Source organism: Nicotiana tomentosiformis, chromosome 10, assembly GCF_000390325.3.
Source record: "Nicotiana tomentosiformis chromosome 10, ASM39032v3, whole genome shotgun sequence".
Classification (NCBI taxonomy): domain Eukaryota; kingdom Viridiplantae; phylum Streptophyta; class Magnoliopsida; order Solanales; family Solanaceae; genus Nicotiana; species Nicotiana tomentosiformis.
In genome coordinates, this window is record NC_090821.1 from 41,180,518 (window position 1) to 41,190,229 (window position 9,712).

Here is a 9,712-nt window from a genome sequence, read left to right on the forward strand (position 1 = left end):
CCCCTCCCGCCTGAGATGTGGCTGGTTCTGCTAGAAATAAACCAACCTGAGTCATCGAGTCCATGAACCGTAGCATACGGCCCATGACCTCCTGGAATTCCGGTGCGGACATGAAATCCATCGGGGTTGGCTCTTCTACAGGCACCTCTCTCTACTCCTCAATAATAGGATCCTCTACTGGATCCACCGGTGGCATGACTGGAACAACTATAGGATGCCCTAGTCCTCTACCACGAGCTGGAGCCCTCCATCGGCCTCTACCTCGGCCTCTAGCAACAGGGGGAGCAGCTCCTCCATGATCAGGAACATCTGCCGCGCACATTCTCACCATCTGTAAGAGAATAAAAGAATTATACTTAGCACAACATCAACTGCACGATAGGAGATAAAGAAAAGAGTAGTTTCCTAACACCCTATAGCCTCTCGAAGGTAAGTACGGATGTCTCTGCACTGATCCGCAAAACTCTACTAAGCCTTCTCAAAACTTGTGATACCTACGTGAACCTAGTGCTCTCATACCATATTGTCACGACCTAATTTCTCCTATATGCCATGAGGGCACCCAACGTTGCCTCTAGGCAAGCCTACGATGAAATAACTACGTGATTACTCCTTTTAATAGGTTTCCAAGTAATTTAAATTCTATTTATTAAGAGATTTGAGAAGTAGGAAGTTTAATAAATAAAACGAAAATAATTGAGCGCCATCATCAATATATAAATATTTCAAAACCATAATGTCTACTAAAGTGTATGTCAAAACCTGGTGTCATAAGTGTATGAGCACTAATAGAATATACAAAACTCTAACTACTGTCTGAAATAACATAGACAGAAAATAAGTACAAAAGAAAAGCTCTAGGTGCTGCAGAACAGCTCAGGAAGAAGCTCACCACTTGGCCTCGGGGTATCAGGGATGCGCGCAGGTGTGACCGCCAGATGCACCTGCCTCAGATCTTGCATGGTTAGTGCAGAAGTGTAGCGTGCGTACATAAATAACATATACCCAATAAGTATAAAGTTTAAACTCGAAGAAGTAGTGACGAGGGGTCGACATCGACACTTACTATGGGCTAACAGTAAAGAAATACAGAATTTCAAATAAGCATGGGTTATGTAAATAATAATAATAACTCAATAACCAACAGAAAATAAATAATCCTTTCACATATGGTAAGTCCCAAATAAATTTCTGTCTTATATAATTTAGCCTCTCAAGTAGGGAAAGATATCAAATATATAATTACACTTCCGAGTGTTATCACGCACGATTATGCCGAGGTGGTACGGTCCGATCTAGAATAATATGTACATTGTCGATGGTCGAGCGGTACGAACCATAGATGCATGTATCTACTGTCGAGGTGTTCGGCCCGCTCCACAAGAAGAGAGGATACTTTATAAATAATCGGTTTAATAGCTAGTACAAGTCTAATGTACAATGAATCACAATTTTTATTAATGGTTAAGTAACCCACCAAGACTCAATAAATGAAATTCGGTCTTTTACTATTCCTCTAACAAGTTCCGATAATATTTAGGCACTTTAATTAACAAGTAGGGTGTAAACATTTCATGTATTTCATGATTCGGGTCCTAGACTACCCAGAGAGAAGCATAGTTAGTAGCTACGCACGGACTCTCGTCACCTCGTGCGTACGTAGCCCACACAATAAGAAGTAAATAGAAATTTAAATCACCTATGGGGTAAATTCCCTCTTACAAGGTTAGGCAAGAGACTTACCTTGTCTCAAAACTTACTTTCCGGCCTCAAATTCACCCTAAACCCTCAATTCGGTGCTGAACAATCCGAAACTAGTCAAATGTTATATAAATTAATTAAAATACGCTCAAAAGTAAATGACTTAACTATTAGAGTAATTACCCAACCCAAATTGGAAGGTCCCTAAAATTCACCCTCGCGCCCACGTGCCCGGATTCCAGAAATTTTGGAAGAAAGTTGTTACCCATAACCTCACGAACTCAAATATATAATTTTCACTCAATCCCATAACCATTTTCGTGGGTAAATCCCATTTTCATCAAAACCTAGGGTTATTCCTCTAAACCCATATTTTCACAAATTTACGTGTTAAAATCTACCCATAATCTATGTATTTAACTTACATTGGATAGAAATCACTTACCTCAAATAGCTAGTGAAAACCTCTCTCTAAGAGCTCCACAAATCGCCCAAGGAATGCAATAAATGAGCCCAAAATGTTTGAGTCCCGACATAAATGAAGGTTCTGCCCAACGGGACTTTCACATCTCCGGTCCATGGGCCGCATATGCGGTACCGCTTATACAGAACTAGTACTCTTCTGTGGAACTTAGTCCGCTTCTGCGGAATTCAACAGGCCCAGCGCTGGCCGTTTCTGCGGACGGGACCCCGCTTCTGCAGACGGCAAAGCACATTTGCGGCCTCTTCGCACCTGCGGGTGATCCATCACAGAAGCGAGGCCGCTTCGGCGCGTGCTTCTCTGCTTTTGCGGCCTCTGGCCAAATGCCCCAAAGCCGCTTCTACGGCCACAAGCTCGCAGGTGCGGGCACACCATAACTGGTGCACCAACAGCCCTTTTGAGTTCTAATTCGATCCGTTCATCGTCCGGATTGCACCCAAGGCCCCTTGAAGCCTCGTCCAAACATACTAACAAGTTTGTAAACATAAAACGGACTCGCTCGCACCCTCAAAACGCGGAAAATAACATTAGAATTAAGGATCGCAACCCAAAACCAATAGGATCAACTTATGAACTTCAAGTTCGTCCAACTCGTGCCAAATCACACCTAAACTACTCGGAATGACACCAAATTTTGCGTGCAACTCTTAAGTTAACATACAGAGCTATTCCCAGGCTCGGAATCCTAAACGGACCTCGATAATACCAAAACCTACTCCAAACCAAATTAAAGGAACTTTTAAACCTTCAATAAGCTAACTTTTAACATTAAGCGACGAAACACTCCCGGGTCATCCAAAATTCGATCCGAACATACGCCCAGGTACAAAATTATCATACAAACCTATTGAAACTATCAAATCCCGGTTCTGAGATCGTTTACTCAAAAATGTTGTCCAAAGCCAAACTTAGCCTTTTTAAGCCAAACTAAGGAACTAAGTGTTCCGATTTCAACCCGAACCCTTCTATATCCAGAACTAACCATCCACGCAAGTCATAAAATAGTGAAAGCACATACGGTGAGTCTTATTTAATGGAACGGGGATCTAGAAAGCAGAACGACTGGTCGGGTCATTACATTTTCTACCTCTTAAACAAACGTCCGTCCTTGAACGGGTCTAGAATCATTCCTAGAGTGCTGAATAAGTGTGGATATCTGCTCTGCATGTCCTCCTCGGCCTCCCAAGTCGCCTCCTCGACTGGTTGGCCCCTCCACTAAACCTTTACCATAGAAATCTTCTTGGCCCCCAACTGTCGAACCTGCCTGTCAACAATGGCAACTGGCTCATCCTTATAACCCAGGCTCTCATCTAGCTGAACCGTACTGAAGTCTAATACATGCGACATGTCGGAATGATACCTCCGGAGCATAGACACGTGGAAAATCGGATGAACCCCCGATAGGCTGGGAGGCAAGGTAAGCTTATAAGCAACATCCCTAACTTGCCTCAATACCTCAAATGGACCTATAAACTTTGGCCTCAACTTGCCCTTATTCCTGAACCTCATGATTCCCTTCATCGACCAGACCTTTAAGAGGACCTTCTCGCCTACCATAAATGATAAATCACGCACCTTCTGATCCGCGTAACTCTTCTATCTGGACTGTGCCGTGCGAAGTCGCTCCTGAATCAAGTTTACTTTTTCCAAGGCATCCTTCACTAAATCAGTATCATATAACTTAGCCTCGCCGTGCTCAAACCATCCGATGGGCGAACGACATCGCCGGCCATATAAAGCCTCAAATGGAGCCATCTCGATGCTGGACTGATAACTGTTGTTGTAAGAAAACTCGGCCAAAGGCAAGAATCGATCCCACTGCCCTCTGAAGTCAATCATACATGCTCTGAGCATATCCTCCAATATTTGAACCGTCCTCTGCTCCTCAATAATAGAATCCTCTACTGGATCAACTGGTGGCATGACTGGAACAACTATAGGATGCCCCCATCTTCTACCACGAGCTGGAGCCCTCCAGCGGCCTCGACTTCTAGCAACAGGGGGAGCAGCTCCTCCATGATTGGGTACATCTGTCGCGCGCGTTCTCACCATCTATAAGAGAATAAGAGAATGATACTTAGCACAACATCAATTGCACGATAGGAGATAAAGAAAAGAGTAGTTTTCTAACACCCTATAGCCTCTCGAAGGTAAGTACGGATGTTCCCGCACCTATCCGCAAGACTCTACTAAGCCTGCTCAAAACTTGTGATACCTACGTGAACCTAGTGTTCTGATACCATATTGTCACGACCTAATTTCTCCTATATGATGTGAGGGCACCTAACATCGCCTCTAGGCAAGCCTACGAAGAAGTAACTACGTGATTACTCCTTTTAATAGGTTTTCAAGTAATTTAAATTCCATTTATTAAGAGATTTAAGAAGTAGGAAGTTTAATAAATAAAACGAAAACAATTGAGTGCCATCATCGATATATAAATATTTCAAAACCATAATGTCTACTAGAGTGTATGCCAAGACCTGGTGTCACAAGTGTATGAGCACTAATAAAATATATAAAACTCCAACTATTGTCTGAAATAACATAGATAGAAAATAAGTACAAAAGAAAAGCTCTAGGTGCTGTAGAACGGCTCAGGAAGAAGCTCACCACTAGGCCTCGGGGTATCAGGTATGCGCGTCGGTGTGACCGCCAGATGCACCTGCCTCAGATCTTGCTAGTGCAAAAGTGTAGTGTGTGTACATAAACAGCATGTACCCAGTAAGTATCAAGTCTAACCTCGAAGAAGTAGTGACGAGGAGTCGACATCGACACTTACTATGGGCTAACAGTAAAGAAATACAGAATTCTAGATAAACATGGGTTATGTAAATAATAATAATAACTCAATAACCACCAGAAAGTAAATAATCCTTTCACGTATGGTAAGTCCCAAATAAATTTCTGTCTTATATAATTTAGCCTCTCAAGTAGGGAAAGATATCAAATATATAATTACACTTCCGAGTGTTATCACGCACGATTATGCCGAGGTGGTACGGTCCAATCCAGAATAATGTGTACATTGCCGATGGTCGAGCGGCACGAACCATAGATGCATCTATCTACTGCCGAGGTGTTCGGCCCGCTCCACAAGAAGAGAGGATACTTTATAAATAACCGGTTTAAGAGCTAATACAAGTCTACTGTACAATGAACCACAATTTTTATTAAGGGTCAAGTAACCCGCCAAGACTCAATAAATGAAATTCGGTCTTTTACTATTCCTCTAACAAGTTCCGATAATATTTAGGCACTTTAATTAACAAGTAGGGTGCAAACATTTCAAGTATTTCATGATTCGAGTCCTATACTACCCGGAGATAAGCATAGTTAGTAGCTACGCACGGACTCTCGTCACCTCGTGCGTATGTAGCCTCCACAATTAGAAGTAAATAGAAATTTAAATCACCTATGAGGTAAATTCTCTCTTACAAGTTTAGGCAAGAGACTTACCTTGTCTCAAAGTTTGCTTTCCGGCCTCAAATTCACCCTAAAGCCTCAACTCGGTGCCGAACAATCCGAAACTAATCAAATGTTGTATAAATTAATTAAAATACGCTCAAAAGTAAACGACTTAACTATTAGAGTAATTACCCAACCCAAATTGGAAGGTCCCTAAAATGCACCCCCGCGCCCACATGCCTGGATTTCAGAAATTTTCGAAGAAAGTTGTTGCCCATAACCTCACAAACTCAAATATATAATTTTCACTCAATCCCATAACTATTTTCGTGGGTAAATTCTATTTTTATCAAAACATAGGGTTATTCCTCTAAACCCATAATTTTCACAAATTTACTTTTTAAAATTTACCCATAATCTATGTATTTAACTTACATTGGATAGAAATCACTTACCTCAAATAGCTAGTGAAAACCCCTCTCTAAGAAATGCAATAAAAGATCCCAAAATATTTGAGTCCCGACTTAAATGAAGGTTCTGCCCAGCAGGACTTTCGCCTCTACAGTCCCTGGGCCGCATCTGCGGTACCGCTTCTGCGGAATTCCACAGGCCCAGCGTTGGCCGCTTCTGCGGATGGGACCTATCAAGATGTTGAACAATTTGTACTAAAATTATAAACAACTTGTACGAAGTTCTTCCAATCCGCTAGGACTCGCAGCAAGGCAAGTCTTGCCATCCGACAAGCAGGGGCGTACGCAAAAAATTTTATAAGCGATGTCATATTTATATGAATAATAAAAAATAAATAAATAAGTATTATCTAATATCATTTTTCCCCCAAGTTGAAAGCCTTGGCCAAGGGTTTAGAAAAGGAGATGTAGGTTCGATTCTCCTTAGCCTCAAATTTTTATCTAACATACTCGTTCAAAGATGTTCAAAAGTTAGAATGTCTACTTTCTGCCTTGAACTTACAACCTTTACAAACCCAAATATAAGCTTGATCAATAGACCAAGAAATACTCTTTGCCAAAAGGCAGTATCATTATTTTATATTGCTTCATTTTTACCGAATATTAATATAAATATTTAATATTTTATCCGACGAAGCGGTGTTGGATGACACCTCTTCCACCCATGTGCATCCGCCTCTGCCGACAAGACCCGCGGCAGTGCAAATCTTCGCCAATCCATCAAAACCTTTGCGATCAGCCAAAATTTACATCCAAGTCCTAATCCACAAAATATTTTTGCAGAACTTATTTAAATTCAATCAAAACTAACAACAACATGAAAATAGTCTGTAAATGCAAAATCATCAAGAAATTACGTTGGATGGACCTTTTTAAACTACTTTTATATTTTAATCGCATTAAAAAATATCTTGAGAAAGTAGTTCTCCGCTAGAATTTAAAGCATATTGGGCAGGATCTTTCTCGATTGCCAAAATTTTAAAATACAAGGAATTCTGATAATCACCAGAATTTTTCGTCATAATGATGAAAGATTCTGGTGATGCGTTAGGATTTGTGGCAAAATTCTGACGATCACCATAACTGTTATGTACTTTAAAATTGTCCAACATAATTTAAAATTCTAGCACTTAAGAAATATTTTGCCTAGCATACTTTAAAATTATGGCATAAAATTTTTTCCCAAAACTTCTGTTACCCGAGGGTCAAAAAATTAATAGTGACACAAAAATATCCTATTTGTGTCATTCACCTATCACCTGGTAGTGGACCACTGAAAGAGGTCAGGAATTGGCCCCTACTGGAATAACGGACATGGGCTGGCCCAAATCCCTAATCCGCTACGGACTAGCAAGTTGCAACAATAACCTAGATATGGAACCATAACTGTATTTTTAACATAAATAACTTAATTACCACTGAAATATTTGAATTTTATTCAAATACCCTATTCACAAAATGAACAATTAACATTAAATGGAATCACTAAATTGATATTTTAAAGAATTAAGATGACTCTAGGTCGAAAATGCTAAGGTACGTACCTACTAAACACTTTAAGTGGATACAAATTGTATCAATTAAATAGACACATCTGACATGACATGACAGTGTGTGTAATACACCACTTGTGTTGAGCGCGTGAGAAGAAGCAGATTCTTTTTTCTTCAATTTTCTTCTTCTTCCATTGTGCCACCACCATCTTCACTACTATTACAGGTGCTTCACCACCACCATGCTTCCTCCGCCACCATGCCAATCACTTTCTACCTTTCAAATTCAATTCCAGTGACCAAAAATTACAATCAACACCAGAAATCTTTTTAAGAATACATTTCACATTCAATAGAAAAATGGTCAACTAGGAATAAAAGAAGCGTTAGCAACACAACGAAGCCAAAGCCCGGCCAAAAACCCACCTGAGGACCTAACGGGCATCAATAGTCGCTGACGGAGGACAATTATAAGCGGTACTGATGGAGGTAATATATTTGGGGAAAGCCTTTTCAAACAACAAATAGAGCAGCAACCCGTTGATGATATAGAGGAGAGGGCAAATCCGTTGGTGCTTGCTGAAATTTGCAATGGATGGTAGCTGAAAAGATAGTGGTGACAATCAGCAAGAGTTGTTGAGTTATGAGCTTTCAAGTCTCGGCTGCAATCCAACAGTACCGGCGGGGTTCATCGACGGCGAATTAATGGTGGGTGGAGAAAGTGACCAGTCTTCATCTCCAAGGGCCCTTCAGTTTTGGCTTTTTTCTTTAGTAGCTGTTTTTTTCTTATTGGTCTTACTTGCAAGTGAAATACACACGCTTTAGTTTATTTGGAGCTGCAAAATATGTGTCTAATTGACACAATTTATCGTCACTTAAAGTGCCCAATAGATACTACTACTACTAGTTAAAAAATGGCTAAGTGTAGGGGCTGCTGATGTATTCTGCCTATTATTTTTACTTGACTTTTTCACCGAATGTTTTTTTTTACTTTAAACAAGATATTATTGAGTTTGACGAGACCAACACCTCGAAAAGGTGCACAAACAATAAAGCATGTACTAAAGTAGCATATCTTGTAAGTTCTCTTAATTTTTTCAACCTTGTTGCCCAGGAAGAAAACAATTTTCGCCCATTTTGACAGCTCGTCCACACCGTTAAATGAACGAGATAGCTTCAAATATGCGGTTCAAAGTTGCTGTCAGCCATTATTGTTGGTCTCAAACCAAGAAGGTAATCAATGGGGCATTGCTCTGTCAGTTATACCCGTTTGAAGAGTGTTTGGTGATTACAGGAGGAGAAATTAAAAAATTGTAATTTTAGTACTAGTATAATATTATTGGATACTTATATGTCTTCACTATGAGTTCAATAACTTGACTATAACGGTGTATAAAATTTTCTTGGATAGTTAAGTTAATCCAAAACAGCAGGCATATTTGTTGAGGTTTTATTTTTTTAAGATGCAATAGTCTTAAAATGAGGGTGAATGGGAAATGGAGGGAAAATAAAATTTTTGAGTAAAATTTTAAGTTTTCCCCTCTTGACAATGAGACATTGTCCCATATTGGAAGATGAGGAGATTTTTGGTGGGTATATATATAATTGCTCTTCTTGTAGCTCTTAAAGAGTTAAGAAGAAAGCAAGCCTCGCGCCGTCGTCGTCGTCGCTCGGTCGGCTCGGCTACGGCTTTGGCTTTGGCTTTGGTCAAATGATTGATTGATTAATTTTTGCATTTGTAACAGATATTTTCCAATCCGTGTATTGACCATTTGGCAGCCGCCTAATGCTCTTCCCACCATGAATGTGCTTGCTCCACAAACAAGCTAATACTTGCTCCACCATGGAAGAAAGACACAACACACAAGATACAAGACACAAGACACAAACTGAAATCGCTCAACAGATTTGGCTATACATTGCACTCCTTCCTCTCAGCATTTCCATACGATTTTCTGAGTTTCTACTCCCTCGTTCTGCATTGTTTTAACTTCAAACACTGTGAATTCAGTGGGCTCGAATTAATTACTGTTTCATTACGTTAACTTATATTTTGCAGAATTATTATTTACAAATACAGCAATATTGGCGGGACTAACAATCTTAAGGAATTTAATATTTATTTCTGTATTTGTGTTATTCTTATTATTCTGCAAACT

At 40.0% G+C, this 9,712-nt stretch overlaps 1 long non-coding RNA gene across 1 annotated transcript; it reads right to left on the minus strand.

Moving 5' to 3' along the window:
* Positions 1-6,483: 6,483 nt before the first annotated feature.
* Positions 6,484-8,751, minus strand: LOC117279825 (uncharacterized). The gene is made up of 2 exons (XR_004510241.2): positions 7,605-8,751; positions 6,484-6,819 (listed from the first exon to the last, which is right to left on the minus strand). It is a non-coding gene; the product is annotated as an uncharacterized lncRNA (long non-coding RNA).
* Between the last annotated feature and the right edge of the window lie 961 nt (positions 8,752-9,712).